The sequence below is a fragment of the Crocodylus siamensis genome, chromosome 14 (assembly GCF_052110815.1).
Source record: "Crocodylus siamensis isolate JL-2025a chromosome 14, ASM5211081v1, whole genome shotgun sequence".
Taxonomy (NCBI): Eukaryota; Metazoa; Chordata; order Crocodylia; family Crocodylidae; genus Crocodylus; species Crocodylus siamensis.
In genome coordinates this window covers 9,836,532-9,862,105 of record NC_143408.1, presented here as the reverse complement: position 1 = coordinate 9,862,105, position 25,574 = coordinate 9,836,532, and the positions used below count along the sequence as shown (strand labels likewise).

Sequence of the window (25,574 nt, the reverse complement as noted above, 5' to 3'; positions counted from 1 at the left end):
TCTAATCTAAACCTACCCTCCGCCAGCTTGTGACCGTTATTCCTGGTCACTCCTGGCAGCGCACGGGGGAACAGGGACTCCCCCAATCCCTGCTGATCCCCCCTGACCAGTTTGTAGCAGGCCACAAGGTCCCCCCTTAACCTTCTCTTGTGGAGGCTAAACAGGTTCAGGTCCCGTAGCCTCTCCTCATAAGGCCTGCCCTGCTGACCCCTGATCATACGAGTGGCCCTCCTCTGGACTCTTTCCATATCGTCCACGTCCCTCTTGAAGTGCGGCGCCCAGAACTGGACGCAGTACTCCAGCTGCGGCCTGACCAGTGCCGCAGAGGGGGAGGATCACCTCCCTGGACCTGCTCGAGATGCATCTGTGGATGCATGACAGGGTACGGTTGGCCTTCTTGACTGCCTCCCCACACTGCCGGCCCATGTTCATCGTGGAGTCAATGACGACTCCAAGATCCTTTTCCGTCTCCGTGCCGGCAAGAGGGGAGTTCCCCAACCTGTAAGTGTGGTGCCGGTTCTTCCTCCCCATGTGCAACACCTTGCACTTATCAGTGTTAAACCCCATCCTATTCTCATCCGCCCACCGTTGCAACCTGTCAAGGTCAGCTTATAGCCTATTGCACCCTTCTAGTGCACCCACATCCCCCCACATCTTCGTGTCATCAGCAAACTTGAACAGGGTGCTTTCTACCCCCTCATCCAAGTCACTGATGAAGATGTTGAACAGTGCGGGCCCGAGGACCAAGCCCTGCGGAACCCCACTGCCCATGTCCTTCCAGGTCGAGAAGAACCCATCCACTACCACCCTCTGGGTGCGGCCCTCCAACCAGTTGGCGACCCATTTGACCGTGTGGGCATCGACACCACAGTCTCCCAGCTTTTTGATGAGGACAGGGTGAGAGACAGTGTCGAAAGCCGTCCGGAAGTCCAGAAAGACTACATCCACAGCAACCCCTGCGTCTAATGATTTGGTGACCTGATCGTAAAAGGCCACCAGGTTGGTCTGACAAGACCTGCCACTGATGAACCCATGTTGGTTGCCCCTGAGCATGCATTCCCCTGCAAGGCCCTCCTGGATGTGTGCCAGGATAATTTTTTCCAAGAGCTTACCCGGGATTGAGGTAAGACTAACTGGCCTGTAATTTCTAAGACTAACTGGCCTGTAACTGGCCTGTAAGATCATCGAGTCCAGTCCCCTGCCCAAAGGGCAGGAAGTCAGCTGGGGTCATAGGATCCCAGCAAGATAAGCATCCAATTCACTCTTGAAGGTGTTCAGTGTAGGTGCTTGAACCACCTCCGCTGGCAGGCTGTTCCAGGGAGATCCGGGTGATGGGAATCCCCTATCCTCCATAAATGCTGACCTCGTGAAGGAACACCTTGAGAAGTTGGATACCTTCAAGTCAGCCGGCCCTGACAATCTGCACCCCAGGGTACTCAAGGAGCTGGCGAGCGTCATAGCCCAGCCCCTGGCACGGATCTTTGAAAACTCCTGGCACTCTGGTGTAGTGCCCAAGGACTGGAAGAAGGCCAATGCGGTGCCGATCTTCAAGGAAGGGAGGAAAGTGGATCTGGCAAACTACAGGCCCATCAGCTTGACCTCTATCCTGGGGAAGGTCTTAGAAAAGATTATTAAAGAGGCCATTCTCAACAGACTGGGGGACAGCCAGCACGAGTTTGTTGCAGGTAGGTCTTGCTTGACCAATCTTATTTCCTTTTACGACCAGGTGACCTATCACCTGGACAAGAGAGAAGAGATTGACGTCATATATCTTGACTTCAAAAAAGCCTTCGATCTGGTATCCCATGATCACCTCTTAGCAAAACTGGCCAACTGCGGCCTTGGGTCCACCACAATCCACTGGCTGTGGAATTGGCTCTGGGGTCGGACCCAGAGCATGGTGGTTCACAGAAGTTAATCATCATGGTGCGCTGTGACCATTGGGGTCCCTTAAGGCTCTGTCCCTGGACCTATGTTGTTCAACATCTTCACGAATGATGTGGACATTGGAATCAGAAGCGGACTGGCCAAGTTCACTGAGGATACCAAACTCTGGGGTAAAGCATCCACACCTGAGGACAGGAGGGAGATCCAGGCTGACCTTGACAGGCTCATGAAATGGGCAGACAAGAACCTGATGGTGTTTAACACCGAAAAATGCAAGGTTCTCCACCTGGGAAGGAAAAACCTGAAGCATCCTTATAGGCTCGACAGTGCTACGCTGGCTAGCAATACGGAAGAAAGGGACTTGGGGGTCATGACTGACCACAAGAGGAACATGAGCCTTCAATGTGATGCTGCGGCTAGTAAAGCAACCAAAACGCTGGCTTGCATCCATAGATGCTTCTCAAGCAAATCCCCGGATGTCATTCTCCCCTTGTATTCAGCCTTGGTGAGGCCACAGGTGGAGTACTGCGTCCAGTTTTGGGCTCCAAAATTCAAAAAGGATGTAGAGAAGTTTGAGAGAGTCCAGAGAAGAGCCACATGCATAACCAGAGGTCAGGAAAACAGACCTTATGACGAGAGGCTGAGAGCCATGGGACTCTTCAGCCTGGAAAAGCGCAGGCTCAGGGGTGATCTGGCGGCCACCTATAAGTTTATCGGGGTGACCACCAGTATCTGGGGGAACGTTTGTTCACCACAGTGCCCCAAGGGATGACGAGGTCGAACAATTATAACTTCCTGCAAGACCGTTTCAGGCTGGACATAAGGAAGAATTTCTTTACTGTCCTAGCCCCCAAGGTCTGGAACAGTCTGCCAGCGGAGGTGGTTCAAGCACCTACATTGAACACCTTCAAGAGAAATTTGGATGCTTATCTTGCTGGGATCCTATGACCCCAGCTGACTTCCTGCCCCTTAGGCAGGGGGCTGGACTCGATCTCCCAAGGTCTCTTCCAGCCCTAATGTCTATGAAATCTATGAAACTTAGGGCCAAGGCTAGGGCTGGAGTCGCAGCTGCTGCCCACCCCCCTGATATCCCCCCACCCCACCACCTCTACCTCCCTGCCTAACCCTGAAGCCTCTGTCCCCCCATCTGGCTCCACACAGCCTTTGCCTGCTCCCCACCCCAGCTGCTTACCCTCCAATATCAGCTCTGGCTTTGGCTTCAGCCCAGGACTCAGGCACATGACTGGTCTGGCTCCAACCTGGTCCAGTAGCAGTAGCAGCAGCAGCAATGGCAATAGCTTTGGCTCAGCCTCCAAGATACAATATTACGTATGAATATGTGCCAAGCCATACCAATAGAAGATGAGGTTCTCCAGTAAAACTTTCTAGACTAGGCCCTTTCAACTACACACGATGGGATATACAGCTTGCTGCTGTTGCATTCTCAACACAGGTATTCATTAGAGCTGGATGAAGAATTTATCACAACTCAAAATCCACCAAAGCTAGGCCCTTTGTTTAAAATCCCTGATCACAGAGTTTGTTATAGCTGGAAGCCAGCCTGACACCTTGGTCAGAGAAGCCTAGCACAATTGCAAAAAAAAAAAGAGGCTACAAGGTCAGATGTCCTGAGAGAGCTGGTGGATATCTCCATTAGAGAAGTGTTTGGCAACATTTTTGAGAGGCAAGCCAACACCACCCAGATCAGTTCTGAAGAAGGCCAGCACTGGATCTCCCCACGCCCCAGCATCCACCCCACTGTGGGCAAGATCCAATGGCTCAATGGGCCGGAGCTGGCCCACGCACTGCAGGTTACTAACCGCTGCATTACCATGTAATGGTCCAAGCCATCTTATAACAGCCAATTAACTTCCAGACCCTATAAAAATTGTAGATGTGGATTTACAATCAAACCTGGCAGAGCTCACTTCACCGTAAGAAGCTCTCTGATGGTGTCTGCGAAGTGAGGTAAAGGACAATCTTCCTATGCTGCTTTAAAAACTGCTTTAAGTGTCAGGAACAAAAACTAAAACAAACCCATACATGCAAATACATTATTCAGTATATGACAAAATGAAGTTCAGACGTCTAAACGCTAAAGATCAACACTGAATTGAAAAGAAATCTATAGAAACTAACTAAAAGGATGAATTCTCATTATCAATTATAGTGAGAAAAGATCAGTCCAGACCTAAGGGAAGCTGGAAGAGCTAAATGAACAAAATTAGAAGCATGATTTAATTCCAATCAGGTTTCAGAAGAAGACTGGTCTCTGCCTTTCTTCCCCACAACATGCCCTTCCACGTGAGTTACCGGCATCTGGAAAAGTGCACTGCAGCTCTGAGCAAGAGCTCCCGGCTGAGGATATTCTAAAACCAAATTCAGTCAGACATTTCACTTGTGCATTTTACAAGAAAGCAGCTGAAAACAGCTTGAACATCAGGCACATTTGGCCCATTTCGAATCAAGACAGGAACTTCTACTTTAGAAAGGAACCAACTGTGTTGGTAAATAACACCCGGAAAATAAACTGATTTCACTTTCCTCTGACCCCAGTATACTCCTATGCAGCACCAGTGTAAAGTAGGCATGTTACTAGCCGGGTCTGAACATTTCATTGAAGACTGCAAACCAGGACAAGAAATATGCATGCTGTCATGCCCCCCAAAGCAACGTATAATTTGTCAACCAGTGAAAAATAAACAGTACCCTTCCACACAAACCCTTCCACTAACATTGAGCTCCTCTGCTGCTGCTGAGTACAGTGCTGTCACAAGGATGTTTAGCACCCGGGGCAAAGCCCACAGCGGCAACCCACCCTCATCTCGCGCACAGATCCGGGAGGCACCCCCCCACCCCCATGTTTGCTGGAGTGTGCACACAGCGGTGGGAGCCGCCCTCCTCCCCAACCCTGTGCCCCCCCCCAACCAGCCACTTGCTGCTCCATCCTGTGCCCCACCTTGGCTGGGCAGCACCTATTGGCACCCCTTCGCTTCTGCATCCAGGGCAGTCACCCCAATCGCTACCCCCCACCCCTCCTTGGTACTGCACTGGCTGGGTTCCTCCACTAACCCCCCTGGATACACAGAAGGCACTTCATTTCACAGCACCCCATCCTCTGCTCTCTGCTTCCTCTATTACAGGAGCTACAGCAGTTTAGCGTCAAATCTACACCCCATTCCTTTCCTATGGCTTCAGCTGCCTGGCTCCCTGTTAAGGCAGCAGCAGGATCAAGCTAGCCTTCACTTTCCTGAAACCAAGTGACTAAGTGGGAACAGTCAGGGGAAGAAATCAAAACAGCAAACTTTCCTATCAACTATGAAGTCCTGTGCCAAGAAGGGCTTGTACTCATTCCAGTATCTGCCTCCTCAGTTTATAAAGCATCCTTTACACTTGTGCAAATGTCTAATAACAATAGTAAGCTCTGCCTAGACACAAACTAGGACATGAACAGGACTAAAATTCTCAGTCACAGCACAGCAGTCTAAGACAGTTAATAAGGCAGAATTAAAACTCTTGCACAATTCTTTAAACTCTTGTATATAACTACTACATGGTTATTTTTCATGTCACACAGTATTCGAATCCCTGACAAGCTGCAGCTATGAATATAAATGCAATTTGCATACTTAGTGGAGAAAAATTGTGATTTTGTATGTCCTCATCTGTCTGCTCTGAATGGCTACTATACTCAGAACTGTCATACTATTTTCCAGCAAATACACACATCTTACCACAACCACCTCCCATCTGAAAAGCTCCAAAATGTACGTGTGATTTCATGACCGACTTTCCCCATAAAAAGCCAGTGTGAGTTAGGCTCCTTACTAATTAGGCACTTTGGAGCGTTTGAAAAAAAAATGTTACCTTTTGCCTCCTCCTCTGCTGTTATACTTTCCTTCCCTCGTCTTCAGTCTGCAAAACCATAATCACACCAGAAAACTCCAGCCATTCCTCCCCTTCTGAGCTCACAGCTTAATTGTTTACACTGCACTTGTAAGTATTATGGAAACAAAAACCTTGCTGATTTGTACAGAGGGAAAGGCAATGAAGGAAAAATTAGAAGGAAGCAAAGACAGATTCAAAACCTTAAATTACCTGACAAATTTCTGAAAGCATTTACAAGTCAGCAGCTCATAAATTTGACATTTTAAGGTGCAGGTAGCAAAAGGTAGAGGTTAGACTGAAAGCAAGTTCATCTTTCTACCTCCCCCTCCATCCATCTTGTAATTCTAGCTTTTGGAAGCTCCTGACTTTGGCTTGAATATTAGTCCCTTCCCCAGGCTAAAATACTTCTCACAGTCAGTAATTTTTGAGAAAGGCAATTGAAAAAATATATATTTCCCTATTGTTGTGACTACTTCACTACTGTTTAAGGTGTTAGGGATGGAGGGAAGAGGCTTGTGTGGGACTGGTGTTCAGTGGCGAGTCCTGCTTTGCATCTGAAATTCAGCACTTGCCATCCTTCATGTGTGACTCAGCTTTTACACAGTTTATCTAAATTCAATTGTATATAGTACTTAAGAACAAAACTGATTTCTTGTTAAGGCAGATAAAATTAAAGGCATCTTTCCTCTGTTGCAACAGAAACACAGATCCATATTACAATTAGCAGGGGAAATGATCGTGGCTCACAATATTTTAATTTAATTTCCCGTTAAAAATCCCAAGGAAAGGAATTGATTAGTGAGGCTGTAGTCACTAGGAGCAGCTGCAGAAACAGGCAAAGCAGGGCCTACTCCACTAGGAGTAGGGGTAAAATGGAGCCTAGCCAAAACCACACTCTCACACAGTACTTCCATATCCCTGTAACATGGAAAGGGACCTCCCACAAAAGACACATGTAGAGAAAACTGGATCAAGCAGTGCTCTCCCAACCCACCCCCTTACAAGTCTGCTAGCCTTGGGGACAAACTGCAGGGAGAAGCCAGCCAGACACACAAGCTGGAAGCAGCCAAACTTTTGATCATTCACAAAACTTTCTAAGGTTTGGACTGGACTTTCTCTTCCCTGTGCTGAGACTCTGTTCACACTCCCCTCATCCACACAGCTTCGCTCCCCATCTCTTCTTCCATCAGCGTTCCCTTTCTTTTCACTTCTCTTCCTTATTGGATAATACCCTCCTACCCAAGGCCATTTAAAAAAAATGGTGGCCCTAACAAGAGGCTGATGCATCTCGAGTCACACTGCTTGTGCACTGCACCTGTTCTGTCACACTGGGTGTCTTTTCCATGCATACTGATTTCCTTCTAGCAGGGACCCTGCTACCTTTTGTCTTTTACTGTGAACATTAAACTACTGCATTACAGCAAAAAATATTTAAACCCCTTTCACAAGCTTTGTGCTAAAACTATGTGAAAACCGCACACTTCATCCCAATGGAAAGTGGAGTGAAACTGCAGAGAGAGGAACTGTAGCCAGAGATCAATCTTCCCTAGCCTCAATCAGGCAGGGGTAACAAGGGCTGGCACATTTTATAAGAAAGTTCAAGAAGTCACCGGTCTACAGTGTCACCAGGAAGATGGCCCGGCAGACACTGCTGCTCCTGTGTGGGAGAAAGGTGGGCGGACTGGAGCAGGTGCCGCGCCACCCACGTGGCACACCCTTGCAGGCGGCTGGGCAGACGCTGCTGCTCTCGTGCGGGGGCATGGCACACCATGCTGCTCTGCCTCCCCGCTGGACTCCGGCCCGGGACTTTTAACCAATTAGCCAGGACCGGGCTGCAGAATCCAGGAATGTCCAGTGCTGCCGGGCACCCCGGTTATAAGTGACTACACTATGTTATTTGTATTGTGGTAGCACGAAGGAACTCCAGTCATAGGATCCAGAACCCATGGTGTGCTTGACACTGTAGAAACAACAACATGTAGTGGCATTTTCTCAAGGTAATAGAGACCCACTGTGAGCCAAAAGTGAAGGCCAGTCCTATATGAGAACCAAAGTCAGACTTTCAGATAACCATCTGTGGGCATGTCTACACATGTACATTTAATGTGCATTAGCCCAATTTAAGGTGCATTAAGGGTGCGCATCTACATGTAAAAGCGATGATTTTAGGTTATACAGATATCTAATTTAGGCTCAAATAAAGTGAGAGAATAACTAATTTGCATTAAGAGTATGGGTAGATCCGTTTCATGTGCATTAGTGCGTGTGCACATGTGCTAATTCAACTTAGCCATTTACACCTAAATTTAATGCGCCTTAGCGCATCCACGTGTACACTTGTGCCTAAATTGCCTTAAGCAAAGGCGCACTGAGTTTAGGCATGCATAAATACACGTAGATGCTCCCTGTGTGTATTTTTCAAAGCAGGAGCTTGTGCTGAGGTCAAATAAAATGCCAATTAGGTATGAGAAGACGAAAGAAGTTTTCAAAAATATACCTTTTGTTCACAAAGATCATTTAGTCAGTGAAAGTCTGGGAGACCGGAATTCTAATTAAGCTCTTTATCAACAACAAGTGGGAAAAAACTGCATGAGGTTTGATTTCTGCCCCTGCCATCTACGATTCCCTCCTGCTCCTTCGCTTCCAAAGAAGATTTTATCCAAAAGACCAAGGAACTCTGTACTGAAGAAGCATTTATTCATGAAGAACTTATTTATTTATTTATTTGATTTACAGGTCACCCTTCCCAACAAAAGCTGAGGGCAGCTTACAACAAAACAACATGAAATGAAAAATTGATAAAGATGTAATTAACGGAAAATGACAGCCATTATTTTACAAGCATACCACATGCATCTAAGACTGTATAGAAAAGGTGCAACTCAGGGCTGTCCAACTCAGCCACATACAGCCTACAAGGGGTTAATTCGAGGCTCACTGGTTCCTACCTGGTTGGCCACTCTCTCCAACACTTCTTGGGCTCCTCCTCCCTCCTTCCATTTTCTGCCCCACCCCTAAGAGCAGGGCAGCACGACCCATGGGTGTCCAGCAACCTGCATGCCAGGGTAGCCCATGCAGCAGGCGCCCTAGGGAATCCAGGACCCCACACGGTGGAAGGGAGGGAGAGCAGTGAAGGAGCATGTGGAGTGTGTGTGGACGGGAGTCTGTGCATTGGCACAGAGCACACCGATGGGGCTCGGGGGAACAGGGTGGGAGTCTGCATGGCATGCAACCACGGCACCATTCACAAGCTGGGCAGCCCTGATGTAAATAGATAAAGTTACAATGCAGATTCACATGAGACAGTTTCAGACTTCAGCAATTCCTGATTTGAGTTCTGAACCGTCAGTGTTTGATACCAATTCTGTTTTGCATTTTATTAGCCTGAGGACGCTATTTAGTTCTCTCTAAGGCCAGGTACAGAGATTACACTTTTACCAGTCAGTATAGGTGATTGGAAACTAATCTAAACTCACAACAGAACAGAAATTCGGCACACACAGATTAGTTTAAAAATGGCAGAACCTGGTCTAGGTTTTGTACCCTCCCGCCCCCCGGGGAAATGTGTGTTGTGTTCACTACTGAGCTAACACATGCCACTTACAGAAAAATGCATAACTTAAATCCATTCCGCTTCAGATTTTTTGAATGTCTGTACCTAGCTTAAATGTTCAGCCTATAATAGTGCTGTTGTCTTCAAAGCAAAAAGCCCCCTGAGTACAGTATAGGCATAAAATCATAGCTGGCCTGGCATGAGTCTACATGTTGTCAAACCTGTAATACAGGAAAGAGTGTATATAGACACAGTGTGCAACACATCATGGATACGTTAGCGATGGCCTGGCAGTCACCTGCACTTGCCCAATTTCCTTTCATCATTTCTATCTGCTGTGGCTCTCGCTCTGACACCCATAGCCCCTTTTCTTTTGAATTATCCCCAGATGAGTAATCTGTGTTCCATGGACAGAGTTAGGGCAGGGGTTAGCAATCTGTTAGCAACAGAGAGCCAAATTAACACGGTTCAGTCAGAAGTGGGTGGTAGATGCAACCCAGCCACCACTTCCCCCACTATCTGTTGCTCCTGCTGTCCCACTTCAGCAGGCCAGATAAAATCTGTCTGCAGGCTGGATCTGGCCTGTGAGTTGTAGATTGCCAAGCCCTGAGCTAAGGGATACCCAGGACCAGAAGAATCTGAGAGGGCCTATCTTGTTTCTACTACAGCATGTTAGGGAAGCATCAGCTCTGCTATTTGCTGTTTAAAAGTTGATGTATACAGTGGTTCTCAGCCTTTTTAGATCAAGCACCCCTTGTTAGATTCCAGGCACAAGTCAGAAAATGCCAGCTCTTAGATGTCACTCGTTTTTTACTACGGAATAAAGCAATTTTGCTGCTGCAAAGATCTCAGAAAGACCACAACACATCAGACTGTTTCCTATTGGGAACCTCTTGGTTTATCTAGTGAATTGTGTATCAAATGTTTACACACCTAACAGCGTTAATATAGAACAGTGCAGGGTGCTGTGCAAAGTGCAATAGCTATAATCTATGTTAACTTGGACTGCTTTGCAATTTGGTGTGCTTCTTGGTAGCGCAGGCTAAGGACAGTGAAACCAATGCAAGGGCATATGACCTACAGGTTCCCCAAGATTCATTCCCAGTCACCAAAAATCCCAGCATTTAAGACTGGCCATCTATCAACATATTTGCATGTACCTGGAGATCAAATGGTGCCTCTAATTATACCCAGAATGGTCTTGGTCAGTCAACTTTACCTCAGCTAATTATCATTGTTGCTCTGGGGAATCAAACCTGAAATCGGTATTTAAAGAATTAAGCCCTATAAACAGACATGACCTTAACACTCAGACAACAGATCAACGGCAAGGAGTATATACATAGACACAGGCCAGGTACAGACATCACACTTTATTACAACGGTGGGCAAAATGCGGCCCGTGGGTCGGATGCAGCCTACCAGGCCATTCTATCCGGCCTGTGGGGCCCCTTAAAAAAAAAATTTAGAAAATAATAGTTATCTGTCCCTGGCTGCCTGTCATGCAGCCCTCAATGGTTTGCCAAGACTCAGGAAGTAGCCCTCCCCCCAAAATAATTGCCCGCCCGCTTTACTGGTATAAGTGATCAGAAACCAGTCTATACCCATAATAGAACAGAAATTCGGCACGCACAGACTGGTTTAAAAATGGCAGAACCTGGTCTAAGATTTGCCCCCTGCTCCGAAGGGCAAATGTGTATTCTGATCTAAACTATGCTACTTACAGAAAACTGCGTTAACAGACTGATTCCACCTCAGGCTTTTTGAATGTCTGTACCTAGCCACGGGGACTAGATGGGATAGCTGGTAATCACGCAAGCTGGGTGGCTGAAGGAGTACAGTAACCAATGAAACCTGAAAACATGTAGGCACATTACTACCATCTGCTTCTGAAAAAGATGCGTTTTCCTCGTACAACCCCAATCCCCGTGGCCCTACAGAAATACAGAAAAATAACAGAAAATTCAGCAGACAAAGTGATTGTCAAAAAGAGGGAATTATAAATATGATGGCTTGTGAATAGGGAGGAAGGATTACAGGGTGGGCAGTGGTCAGGAGTAGAGATTGACAGTAGGAAAAAAAAACAGAGATAGCTGGACCGGGTAAAGTGAAGAGGAGAGACACCGGAGGGGTGCACATTACACAAGTGTGGGTGGCAGGAGAACAGGTTACTGAGGCATGCAGCCACTTTCTCTCCTCCCACATGGTCGTGTTGGAATCTGGGATTTGAAATGTTCTCCCTACACCCCACATGAGTCAAGACATGGCAGGAGGAACCTTGAACTTAATGAAAATATGTGAAAACCAAGTCATGCCACTTCTGCATGGAATGATTGGGAAGTGCAGGGAAGGGAGGAATGGGTGGGCTGGAGCTTGGCTGGGAAGGACTAGCCAAAGTAGGGACAGGGGCCCACGCTGAGATGTGGGAGGCAGCATGGATTTGGTCCACTGTACTGCTATGGCTACACAATCAATTCTTATAGAAGGGAAAGGAAGGCTGATCCAGAAGCTTATATCTTGGGAGAACGCTGAAGAAGGAAAGAAGAGCAGACCTGTTCTCTCTCAAGGGCTCAAAATTACTATAACCAACTAGGTACTAAAATTGTCAAGATTTTAAGAGAATCCATGTCCGTAGTTTCTTACAGTTCCTCTCAGTGGCCTAGTCAGCCACAACGTTCTCGAAATATTTCAAAGCACAACAGCCCCTATTCAACAATAACAATGTGTACAGGGAAGAGAGGGGCACTTAAATCACATCATATCCTACTATCCTACGCCCCTACAGAGTAGCATCTGCACTGCAACCTTCTGGGATAACTACAACTTATTAAATGATCAATAATAGGTAATATCAGTAGGTAATATTACAATGTTAAAATATCAATAGGTAATATTTCATTTGGTATAAAAGCAACCTCAATCACACAGCTGCTCCAAATGGTTTTTCTTGCACCCTGCCTCCCTGCCCTTCACTGGAGTGGCTGTCTGTTGCCGCATCCTAGTTACACCACTGATCCTACACACAAAGATTTTTGGTCATTATATCTATAGTATAAAGACTCCATTCTAAACCTGTAAATTAATATATTCCGCTTGCCAACTCTACTACTTTGGCTGTGCTTGCCTCATTAGTAACCCCTAAATGCACAACAAGTTCCTCGAGAGTTTTCAGGTCAACTGGCTTCAAAAAATATAGTCACAATCGTCTTATATCAATGTATGATCATATAATAGCAGCTGCTCTGCAAGGAAGAGGAGCCACCTCTATTACAAACAATCCCACTACTTAGACATAAGCTTTTCTTAATCCTTTGGCTCAGTGGAAGAAAGGAAGACAGTAGTGATCTATTTGTTTTCTTGGGAAGGGCTAATCTTACAGTATAGACTTACAGATGCCAGGTGTATAAGCAGTCAGAATTGTGCTTTTAGTTCATATTGCATGTCACATTAACTCCAGTTCGTGCAGATATTCTTCTCCCTTGCAATAAGTTGCCAGTCTGACAGAGCTGCTTTCTCAACAATTTGAGGACATGCTGAACCCAGCTCCTCTCCAAAGGCAGTTCTACAAACAAACGTGCGTTCCCATACTTTCCAGACAATTCTCGGCAGGTCAAGAGCACTAGAGTCTTAAAAATGAGTCAGAATGAGCCCAAAGACATTTCTTCCAATCAGGTTGATGAACCCTCTTATACTTTCTGTATTTAAAATATTTTTCTTTTATTTACTTTTTTATAAATTAAAGAACAAACAACGAAACTTCAACTCGCCTTTGTACAAACAATAAACAGTGCTGTGAAACTGCACTAAAAGAGAACAAAATATGTTATATTATCTTCAAAATACATCAAATTAAGAACCCACTACTTTACAAAGGTGTAAACCACCCAAAAGGAGCTCAGTAAGCTTATTTCTTTAAAAAGTGATGCAAAGATGCTGAACACCTAAATGCATTTAAAAGAGAGATTTGGATAGCAAGAATTCAATCAATAAATTCATCGTTAAGTTTTCCAAAAGCCAGCTTGTCATACAAATGTTCAGCACATGTATGATGTTCCTACATTTTAAGAGTTCATACATTGCCTATTCTTATTCAAAACATCTCTCTTCCAGAATCAATACATCTGGAATAATTTTAACACTTACAAGGAAGAATCTTCTATTCTATGATTTCAGCAAATCTCCGTTTCCCTATGCGGGGCCATCAACATGAGAGGCCCATCTCTGTAGCATCTTTATATGAAAGATCAGAAAATTAAGTCTACTTGATAAAATTAAAGCCCAAGAAAGGGAGACCGGAGTCACTCCTGAATCTTCAAAGCACAGCTCAGTAGGTTACCATCAACGACAATATTTTGCACTTGAATCCCTTTTAACATTTAGTCTCAAAACTCCAGGAGGTGGATAAGTGCCCATGATAGTGCAGACAGACGCAGTTAGCCATGCTAGTCTCAAGTCAGGCAGAAGGCAAAGCAGGGTGTCACTTCAGAGACCTACTGGTTCAAAGAGTCATAAGATTTGGTACGTGACAGTGTACTTCGTCAGGCGTTATGCAAGGGTTGCAGAAAGGGGTTCTAAATAGAAAGGAATTTAAATACAACGGTTATGATGAGGAGGTGGCACTGTTGAGGGAGGAGAAATGGAGTTGAATAGGTCAACAGGAATACTGCCTAACTTGCAACTAAAATAGTTAACCGTGTCTTTCTCTCAGGCCACTGTGCCCTACATTAACATTAGTCATGTGTCTGTAGGTCCCCTGACTGCCAAAGCCGAACAAAGCTCCTACTGGGTATTCAAACTGTAGGTAGCCAAATTTTTGAAGAAGGGATTTCGGTGTGATTCACTCCACAACTCTTGCCCCGACCACCTGCCTGTTCATTTGCTGTATTTGTGTTGCTACCATTGACTGTGACCTGCAGCTCCCAATGCCACCAGCCACTATGGATATCCGTATGTGATTACTTCCTTGCAGACAGAAATGGCCCCGCATTGTGAACTTGTAAGAGTGATTAAGCAAATATGGTGACACTGATGGCTGCCATGACTAGTTCTATTCACCCCAAAAGCAAAGAAGCAGTACTTGCAGGGGAGAGCTCACTGCCAAACAACAGGCAATCCATGACTATGACCCACTCTTAATTCAGGGCTGCAGCTGCCCCACTGAAGATTTTTTGGTCGCAGGTCAGCACATTGGCTTGGCAGATGTTGGAGAGGCTCCAAGCCATGGAGTGGTGTTTCTGGGCCAGAGAGATGAGCAGTGATTGCTGGGACCAGCAGTGGCACATGAATATCCAGTGGCACTTTCATGGAAATCTGCACTCAACTTGCCTCATACATATAGCAGTGGACAACAGCTAAGACAGCATTCTTAGCCATGAAGAAATGCATTGCTTTCGCTATATGGAAGCTCATAACCATGGCCAGTCGCTGGCCTGTAGCCAGCTATTTTGGCATTGGCAAGTCGACAGCTGGAGAGGCAGTGCAGGAGATGTCTGGGTGATGACCTAAGCATCAAACACCTCGCCAACCCACAGGAGGTTGCAGATGGATGTTCCAGCCTGGGGTTCCCCAAACACACTGGAGCTGTTGATATTGCACACACTTCCATCCTTTCCCCTGTGCACTATGGCTACTTCCTGGGCATGCATCAGTCCTTTATGGACCATCATGGCCAATTCACACACACAAATGCCAGCTGGGCAGGTAGGGTACACCATGCCAGGATATTTAGCTCCTGAACTAATGGAGCAGTTTGCCCTTGGCATGCCTGACATCCAGATTAAGACAGCAACTGCATTCCCACTACTAAATGGGAACCCTTCCTACACAGTGCACACCTGCCTGATAAAGAGCCATTAACTGGTACCTGGATGTCCAGAAGGAGCCATTCATCTTATCTCCCAGCTGCAGAACGACTGCGGAGAGCGCTTTCAGGAACCTCAAGGCTCGCTGGAGGTGCCTGAGACCACACACAGAGACCAGTGAGTACAATATGCTCTACTTTGTGGTCTCTGTATGGGTGTTAAACAAGATCTACAGTGCCAATTAGGAGCCTCTTCCTGAGGCCCTGCCAGTTAAGGTGGAGTGGCTCCTGCCTCTTACAGGTATCATGCCTGTGAATTAATCAAATGAGGCCTGGTCACTTGGCACCATGTGTGCAAGACATGCCAGCAGACCACTTTCCAAGGACAGTCTGAGGGGCACAAAAATGATCTCATGTACACAGTTAAACACCATTAACTGAATTTGTGCTCTCATGTGGTCATCTCCAGTATGGGAAAGGGCAAGGGAGTGTGCAGGAGGGGCACATTATAGGGATGGGAATATTGACCATAGAATGCTTATGCCAACCTGCAGTGACACTGCATGGGCTCTATAGACACATAAGTGTCTCCCAGGTACTGAGCTATGCGAATGTGGAAGTAGTGGAGTGAAGGGCGTGGGGTTAAAGCCTGGGTTGTGCAATGCTATGGGCACCTCCAAACCCAGATGGATGGAGCAAGGAGTGAGATAGAGAAAGAGGAACAGTTTGGGCTTTGCACGGCTCCTCCCTACCCTGCTTTTTCAATCAGCCCAGGGTTGTCAAAAGAGCTCTCAGGCAGGTTGAGGGGAACAGATGGAGGGAAACGGTGAGGGAGGCAGATAGGAAAGAAGAAACAACTTGAGCTCCTTCCTGCCCTACATTTTTGATCAACTCTGGGCTGCTCCCAGGAGGGAGGGAGACTCAGCTGGAGCTGGGACAGGCAGGAGGTACATTAAGCAGCTGTCTTTTTCAGTGTTTTTCATACCTGTGAACACTCCTGCCCCATACATATGATGAATGCCACAGCCACAGCTGTGGCACTAAACAGGACCTTTATTAAACAGCACAAGAAAAAGTTTTAACAGGGAGGTCAGTGGAACCAGTATACAAATGCAATGTAACAAAAACCAATGTCCCTTTAAACATATATAGGTGAAACCCATCTTTTCCCCATGAATGAAAGCATGCTACAGGTCGTGTGTACACAGCACGTAGATGCAGCATATCCTTAAGGGGTGGCAGCCATCAATGAACAACTGTTCAGGCCAAAGGTCTGCCTCACTGACAGCTGGGGGGTGCTTGCTCCCACTCCTGCTATGGGGCATAGGTAACTAGTAGGGAGTATATGGGAGTACATGTGCCCCTCCTGACACTGATGCTGTCGTTAGGGCTGGTGCCCCCTGATCCAGGAGGCACCAGTCACTCATGCTGTGGGGGACCCCATGTGGGACAGTGAAACCCAGTGGTAGCATGGACCCCAAGGGGCCACTGGACAGTCCCACTTATTCATTAGATATTGGGGTAAGCCAGAGAACACCAAGGATGTCCTTTGTCTGCAGGTTCAAGGCAGACACAGTGCAATCCACTGATCCCTGCTCCACCCCCAGAGACTACCTGATCATTTCATTTGTTCAAGAAATGCTACGCAGGCTTTGCTCAGTGGTCTCTGCATGCTGCACAGCAAGCCACGTACAGCACACGGTGACTCCTTGAACCAGTGCCTGCAAGCAGTGGCAGTGATACATCCACTCTTCTTTCCTCCACTGCCTGGCCTCCACAACCCAGGAACATCAGGTTTCTGTCAGAGATGCCAGCATGTCCATCCTTCTGGCAGCAGAGATTTCCTCTGCATGGAAGCTTTCTGGAAAGCAGTCTCTAACTGCATCCTTGGGCTATTATCTGGTCCTGAGGTGCCATTGCCCTCATTCGCAGGTGTCAGACCTGAAAGTAGAGGAGGTTGAAGAGGAGATCACTGCTACCCTTGCTGTTCCCATGAATGTACAAAGAACTCCCCCCACAACAAAAGTTGCAACTTGCAAGACCACCCAGCTAGTGAGGAGGTTCATTTGCCCCATTGACTTTCAACATGGTAAGTTTGCTCTCCCCTTTGCTCCCTGGGGAGCCAGGAAAGTGGAGGGCAAGTTTGGGTAGCCAAGGGCAAGGGGTCTGGGCCCCTAAATCCTATGGGGACCATGAAACACAGTGCTCCAGTTTAGGGTGGGTGGGAGTGGGGCTGTACTAGGTGGGCTTGCTCTGATCCTTTAGGCTGGCACTGAACGTGATCTGTTACCTTGGGAACCCTTAATACCACTTGTCTGTAACTGCAGTACACTGACACCCTTGGCAAATATCACCTGATCCATCTGATCCCAGAGCACAGGCAGCACCCATTCATTGTTGTGCATGGCAATCCAACAGTCTTTGCTTACTTCATACTACAAGAGATGGTGGGCCCCAATTACTTTTACTTGTGGAGAGGGTAGACAAGCTATGATGGGTCACCGTCTTGCACAGCCCAACTGGGATGTGATAAGAAGCATAACTGATCCGTGTCTAGCTTAACTGTGAGACAATAACTCACAGAGGTTGTGATGGGTAGCTACTGCACCACTTGAAATTCATGGCTTGAGAATGCAAAAGGAGCAAGCATCCCCCTCTCCTGCCTTGAGGGGATTGGCCAACCGGTACTCTGAAAGAGCCTGCAACTGTACAAGTTTTATGTGGTGTGCTGAAGGATCAGTGTGTGTGTCTGTGGGGGGTGGAGATCTGCTACTTCTTATGACCACCATAACTGCTTTCTCAGGGTGAGATCGAAGGCAGAATCTAATGCTGGAGATACTGGCAAGGGGGGATTGGCATGGGGAAGTACTGCATTGTCCTAATCTCTAGGTAGTGCCTTATTTCAAGAACTGGGCATGCACCCAGGTGCAACAGGGAGGGTCCCTATAGCTGTGCACTACCCCTACTGTGTTTTTGGCAGAAGGATGGATGAGGAAGTGAGTGGGCAGTTACCTTAAAAGGCAACAATCACTGCCTAAATGAAGCAAGACCCACAATACAATGACAGCTCAGTGACCACAACAGACATGCCTTCAAAAACAATAGTGGTTCCATTAATGGCCCACCTTAATTAAAGTGGTATTTATTAGACCACTATACTCACACAGGTAGGGAAACATAGCAGGGCAGTCCCCAAGCATGTCTATACGGGTCCAGAGCAGACCCAAACTGCAATTCTGAAAGAGGCCAGGGGAAGAGGACAGTGGTTCAACCACCCATCAAGCCACTGCAGTTCCATTGGGGGTGCTATAGCTCCTCATCCACTGCCCTGTTTTTCAACCTGTCCTTACCCAACCATAACAGAGGGCTGCCACTTACCATCCTTGGAAGCGGGATTTATCCTGCCACAGGCTGAGTCTTCTGGGGCACTGGCTCCCTGTTGGGAGAGGGGGCAGCTGAATCAATGCCATGGAGCTCAAGCAGGCCAGTAGGGCTGTCTGGCATGCTGAAGACGAAGCAGATGACAGGGAACTCCAGGCAATCGCTGTCCGAGTCCACATCCATTTCAGAGTCTGCACAACTCGAAATAATGGCCTTGGAGTCCACAGTCTGACTCACTGCCCAGGCTGTGCTGACCTGCGAGGGCTGCATGTCTTTGATCATGGTTATGTGGGAGTCCTCATCATTCTCCTTGGCAGTGCGCTACTGTGTCCACCGCATTTTTGGATATGGCCATTTCATTCACTCACCATAAAGATGCAGGACAGTTAGAAAGCACACATGACCCTGTGGGTGCCCAACACGCAGTTGCCATCCTGTGTCTTTGCAAACTGGAACCTCAGTATACCTTGCACTTGGACCAGCACTGGGTCCAGTCATGGTCATGTCCCCAGGCCACCATTTCCTTCACGATATGTTCATGGACCGCTTTGTTTCAGTGGTTTGACCAGAGCACTCATTCGTTCTCATTCTCACCCCAGATGGCAACAAGATCCACTACCTCCTCCCTGGTCCAATTGCTCTGCACTTGTTCATGACACTACACTTAGACTAAGGTGCCACGGTAGAGGAAGGGTGGATGGGTGTGGGAGGATTGGAAGTTCAAACATGCCTCAATGGGTGGTAGATGGGTCCGATGACCTCCCCAACAGTCTGCTGGTGAGATGGATGGAGGTCCCTGGTGGCTGGTTTTGCAGTTGGTTTGGTGAATGCAGGCCAATCTTGGATGGGTGGAGAAGACAAAATGGCTTGCAAGTTGCCATGCAGGGCAATTAATAGGTGGAGGCAGCCACCTAAGACTTGTCACCTCTGGCCAACAGAGTTCTGCAACTGGGGCTACAGTGGCTGCACAGAATTTAAGATGGGATTCTTGAAAGTGGTGCTTTTTGGGATGTCTGAAGGACCAGCTGGTCTGCTTGTCCTGGAACAGTGTCCTGGGACAATCTTTAGACATCCTTCACAATAGCCCAGGACAAACTCTTATTCCATATCTCTTTTGGGGTTTGTCCCATAATAACTGACAAGGACATCTGAATGATTGAACTTCATCCCAGGAGAGAATGTTTTCTCCTGGGACAAATGTGATATCTGGTTAAAGACACAGATACAGAACCCTAGGCGTCTCCAAACCATGTTCAGCTTGCTGCACACCCTTCCACCCCCAACTATCATTTCTAGTAGACATGTCTTCTAGCATGTAATCTACAGCAGAATAAAAGAGAGAACGTTTTCCTGAGAACAGACAGACAATAATGCTATACTGACAGATAGCTGTAATTATTAGGATAATGTTGATACGGTTGTTTAATATTATAGTTTCATAGTTTCTAGAGTCAGAAGGGACCTGAGTAGATCATCTAGTCCGACCCCCTGCCATGGCAGGAAAGAGTACTGGGGTCAAACGACCCCAGCAAGATGTTCATCTAACCTCCTCTTAAACACCCCCAGAGTAGGGGCCAGCACCACTTCTCTTGGAAGTTGGCTCCAGATCCTAGCCACCCTGACCGTGAAGTACCGCCTACTGATATCTAGCCTAAATCTACCCTCTGCCAGCTTGTGACCATTATTCCTGGTCACTCCTGGCAGTGCTCGGGGGAACAGGGACTTCCCCAGTGCCTGCTGATCCCCCCTGACTAGTTTGTAACAGGCCACTAGATCCCCCCTCAGCCTTCTCTTTTGGAGGCTGAACAGGTTTAGATCCTGTAGCCTCTCCTCATAGGGCCTGCCCTGCTGCCCCCTGATCATGCGAGTGACCCTCCTCTGGACCCTCTCCATGTTGTCCACATCCCTCTTGAAGTGTGGCGCCCAGAACTGGATGCAATACTCCAGCTGCGGCCTGACCAGTGCCGCATAGAGGGGGAGGATCACCTCCTTGGACCTGCTCGAGATGCATCTGTGGATGCATGACAAGATACGGTTGGCCTTCCTGACTGCATCCCCACACTGCCAGCCCATGTTCATCTTGGCATCAGTGATGACTCCAAGATCCTTTTCTGCCTCTGCACTGACAAGAACGGAGTTCCCCAGCCTGTAGGTATGGAGCCGGTTGTGCCTCCCCAGGTGCAGCACCTTGCACTTGTCAGTGTTGAATCCCATCCTGTTCTCATCCGCCCACCCCTGTAACCTGTCTAAGTCCGACTGCAGCCTATTGCATCCTTCTAGCGTGCCCACATCCCCCCACATCTTAATGTCATCCATGAATTTGAACAGGGTGCTTTTTACCCCCTCGTCCAAGTCGCTGATGAAGACGTTGAACAGTGTGGGCCCGAGGACCGAGCCCTGCTTAACCACACTGCCCACATCCCTCCAGGTCGAAAATGACCCATCCACCACCACTCTCTGGGTGCAGCCCTCCAGTCGGTTGGCGACCCAATTGACTGTGTGGGTGTTGACACCACAGCCCCCCATTTTCTTAATGAGAACGGGGTGAGAGACAGTGTCGAAGGCCTTCCAAAAGTCCAGGAAGACGATGTCCAGTGCTCCCCCTGCATCTAATGATTTGGTGATCTGGTCATAGAAGGCCACCAGGTTGGCCTGACAGGACCTGCCACTGACAAACCCGTGTTGGTTGCCCCTAAGTATGAAATCCCCTGCTGGCCCCTCATGGATGTGTGCCAGCATAATTTTCTCAAACAGCTTGCCTAGGATCGAGGTAAGACTAACTGGCCTATAGGTTTCCCGGGTCCTCCTCCCTTCCCTTTTTGAAGATGGGAACCACGTTGGCCCTCTTCCAGTCCTCTGGCACCTCACCAGAGCACCACGAGTGCTCGTACAGCCGTGCCAGGGGTCCTGCAATGACCTCAGCCAATTCCTTTAGTACTCTAGGGTGGAGATCGTCCAGACCGGCTGACTTGAATACATCCAGTCCCTCCAGAAGTTCCCTAACTAGTTCCTCACTGACCCTTGGCCTGGGTGCGCCTCCCCTGGGGCCCGAGGGGGGCCCAGCTGGGGGGTGGCTGTTCCGGTCCCTGCTTAGGAAGATGGAGGCAAACAAATTGTTAAATATGTTGGCTTTGTCGTCTGGTGTGAAGACCAAATTTCGTAACGTGCCCTGCAGGGGCCCCACATTACCCGGAACCTTCTTTTTACCCCCTATGTATTTACAGAAGGACTTCTTGTTGTCCTTAATCTGGGAAGCTAGTCCCAGTCCCATCTCCGCCTTTGCCTTCCTGACTGCCCCCTTGCATCCCCGAGCAACTGCAGTGTAGTCATCCTTGGTGATGGCCCCTCCTTTCCGTTGGGTGTGCGCCTCCCTTTTAGCTAGGAGACATTCCCGGATGCTTTTGGTGAGCCATGGGGGCTTGTGTGCCCTCCTGCTCCCTTTGATCCTCGTTGGGATTACCTCCCTTTGGGCTTGGAGGATCGTCTCCTTGAGGAGCGACCACTCTCCTTGGACACCTGGCTCCCCTCCCCTCCGGGACCTCAGTGCTTCCCTGACTATTCCCCTTAGCCTGTTGAAGTCCGCCCTCCTGAAATCTAGGACTGCTGCCTTGCTGCAGGCCTTTGCCACCTTGCGCTGGATGGTGAATTCCAGCAGGTGATGATTGCTGTCTCCCAGGTGGTCGAGCACCCGCATCCCCCTCACCAGGTCGTCGCCCGTGGCCAGCACCAGGTCCAACAAGGCGTCCCCCCTGGTGGGGCTGTGCATGTACTGGGGTAGATGGAGGTCCTGCATTCTGGCTAGGAACCTACGTGAGCCGTCAGACCTGGCTGACTGCTCTTCCCAGCAGATGTCTGGAAAGTTCAGGTCCCCCATGACAACCACATCCTTTGACCTAACTACCTCCGTGAGCTGACCTAAGAATTCCTGGTCTAGCTCTTCCCCTTGGTTGGGAGGTCTGTAGTAGACCCCCACTGTTAAGTCTCTTTCCCCTCCTCTTTTAGTCCAACCTTGATTGCTTAAACTGTGAAACAAGGGACAAGAAAAGATTTCAGTTTGTTGACATCCAACATGAACAAAACTGTCCGACACCAGTGCTATTCCATAGAATGAACCAGGACTCAGAAATAGCTGGTACTTCCTCTACACTACACAACCACTTCTTTGTAGCCCATGCACAGGCAGCATGAAACAATAGCTGTGGGATGTGAAATGTACCACTTGATCAGGGAGGAGTTAACATTTTAAATTATTGTTCAAATCACCTCTATCAACCATTTCACTTCTCGTGGAAAAGGAAATAGAGGGAGTTACAGGTCTGCCCAGTCAGTGATGACTCATTTTAAGCCACATTTACACTAGAAGAGTGCTGCTGGAATAGGAGAGAATATCTGTGGTGTAAACAATGTAAATACAGTTTATGCCATACTGAAACAAAGCAAACTGTACTAGCAAAAAGAGCCCTTTCCCAGGGACAGCTGCTTTTATACGAGAGCTTTTACCAGGATAGAGGTGTCACATGCACACACACACTTACAATCTGTCATTACTGTATCAGTACACATATCCAGTACAGATGGAGTTTCAGTGCCACAAGAGGGTAATATATGAAAGACACTGCCACATTTTCCCCATCCCAAATCAAGAACCAGCCAACCACAAGAAGCACTGAAGCTTCAGCATGGACATGTTGAAGCTGCAGTGAGTGAAACACCCCCCCCCCCCCCGCCGTTTAAAAAACCCAAGAACGTTCAGAGAGCATCACAATCGCACCTGGAGTATTTACTCAATCTACACTGAGCTGTCTCTCGTTTTGGTAACTGATATGGGCAGAGCATGGAGGAGTTCCATCACCATGTCAGTTTTTTAAAAACTAAATGACCCAGGTGACTCAGGTAATCAATCCTATCCCAGTACCAACCACTCAAGAGTTGGCATCCTGCTTTGCAGAAAAAACAAACAAAGATTAACTAGTTCAAGACAGAGTACTCACACCACATGAAGCCACAAGGGACAGCCACAATCCCTTAAATCTAAAGTACAGCATAGGGCTTAGGCAATACAACCTCCCCAAATTCATTCTTATTTGAAGTAATGTTAGACCAGAACTAAGCAGTAGCCATGCCCTGAATGAGGGTGGTCCCACCACCCATAAGGACTCTGAAATACACCTAGGACACTAATTACAAACCAGATTTTTGTGCCTTCTAGATACCAAAAAAATAGCAAAGAGCAACAGTTCTGTAGCTGAAGGTACGACTCCTGAGAAGGCAGCCTAGCAGGCCTCTGCAGAATGCTACTGTCCCCCTGGCCTTAAGAAATCCTCAACAGTTACAAAACTAACTAGTACCCGGCTACAACCTACCCCTTCTAGGTAAATATTAAAAAAAACCCTGGCAATTGCTGCTCTTGTAGACACTTCATAGTCAGGCTTCAATGTATGACATGACACAGAAAGAGCCCTAGCAGTGTAGTCAACCTCTCTGAGGTCACTGAACGACGCCAAACCTCAGCACTTACACTCTTCAACCGCCTCATGCTCACAGACAGCCCGCCTGTCTGGGGCTAGCATCCCCATGAGCACTCACAGGCCAGATACTGTCCCTCCCGTTAGATAAAAGGGGGGGCTGAGAGACGCTAGACACTGCTTTGCAAATATCCCGACATCTCCAGAGTCTCCTCAGTGCACGTGACTGACAAAACCACGGTTCGAGAGGTGTCGTGCTCCTTCATAAAATCTGTACCTGTATGGAGAGCGGCTGGCTCATGCTGCACCAGGAAGAGCTCTATGGACAGCCACAGGCAAGTCCGACCTTATTTCACAGAATCGTAGAAAATGAGGGTTAGAAGGGACCTCAGGAGATCATCTTTTAGTCCAACCCCCTGCTCAAAAGAGGACCAGCCCCAACTACATCATCCCAGCCAAGCGTTTGCCTTCCCAGGGCTTAAAAATCCCAAGGATGGAGACTCCACAACCTCTCTGGGTAACCTGCTCCAGTGCTTTACAACCCTCCCAGTGAGGCAGCGTTTCCTAACACCTAGGTTTCGAAGGTAACCTAGAATTTGGTTATTATTATTATTTTGACAACGAAAATCGCTGGTTACTTTTAAGCACTGATTTTGATAGTTATTGATTTCAATTTGTAGGCAGGGTGGGGAGAGCCGCAACAGCACCGCCTGCGCGTCGCTCCTTCGGCGGCAGCTTGGGCAGCCGCCGGAGCGGCCGAGGCCTGGTAGCGAGGCTGCGCTGGGGCGCTGGAGGGGCAGGGCTGCCGGCAGCCGGGAGCCCAGCGCCTCCGGCCGCAGCTCGGCAGGGTTTGGCCCGCCGCGCGTACGTCTGCCTGCGCGCGTCTCTCCAGGGAAACTTGGCCAGCGCCAGAGCAGCCCCCGAGCGGGCGAGGCCCTCCGCCTGCCTCCCGCCGAGCCCCGCCGCAGCAGGCGGGTCCCCCACCCCTGTGCCAGCCTCGAGCGAGGACACCGGCCCCCGGGGAGCAGGGGACCGATCGCTCCCCGCCACCCGCCGGCAAGGCGCCGACCGCGGCAGCCCGGCGCGCTGTTACCCTTCGTCGCAACAAGGGTGCACCGCTGGCTCGCAGTCAGCTCATTGTCCCCTGGCGCCTCGGGTCCTCCTCTGCAGCGCTGCTGCGTAGCCCCGCGGCCCCGCTCCCGGCCGCACTGAAGGCATTTGGGCCCCCCCCCGGCGCAGGGGAGACCCCGGCGCGGGTGACAGCGCAGCGCCCGGAAGCCGCCCGGCTGCAGAGCCAGGCTGGGAGGCGCCCGGGGGTCTGGTCACCCGGGACCCGCGGGAGGAGCCGGGCCGCGCCCCGCAGCGCACACGGAGCCGGGCAGGCGCCGGGCCCCGCGGTTGGCAGCAGCCCGCCCGGCGCGAGCAGGTGTCGCCCCCGCCCCCGGCCCCGGTACCTCAGCGGCTGCCCGCGGCGCCCGGGGCCGGTGCGTGTCCGGGGGGGCCGCGCCGCGCCCCGCCCGCTCCTGCGGCCGCCGGGCGCCGCCGTCCCCGCGCTGTCACGGCGCAGCGCGCCGCCCCGCCCCTCGCGCCGCTCCGCCAA

General features: G+C 48.9%; 1 protein-coding gene across 2 annotated transcripts in view; it reads right to left on the bottom strand.

Moving 5' to 3' along the window:
- Nucleotides 1-25,555, bottom strand: part of MARCHF2 (membrane associated ring-CH-type finger 2) — a 108,479-nt gene extending 82,924 nt beyond the window's left edge. The window contains exon 1 of one of the 2 annotated variants that reach the window (XM_090027358.1): nucleotides 25,429-25,555. The gene's annotated coding sequence lies outside the window, so the exon portion shown is untranslated. Of the gene's footprint in view, nucleotides 1-25,067; nucleotides 25,238-25,428 lie in introns of those variants that run through there. The other variant, XM_090027359.1, reaches the window with a different exon arrangement.
- Between the last annotated feature and the right edge of the window lie 19 nt (nucleotides 25,556-25,574).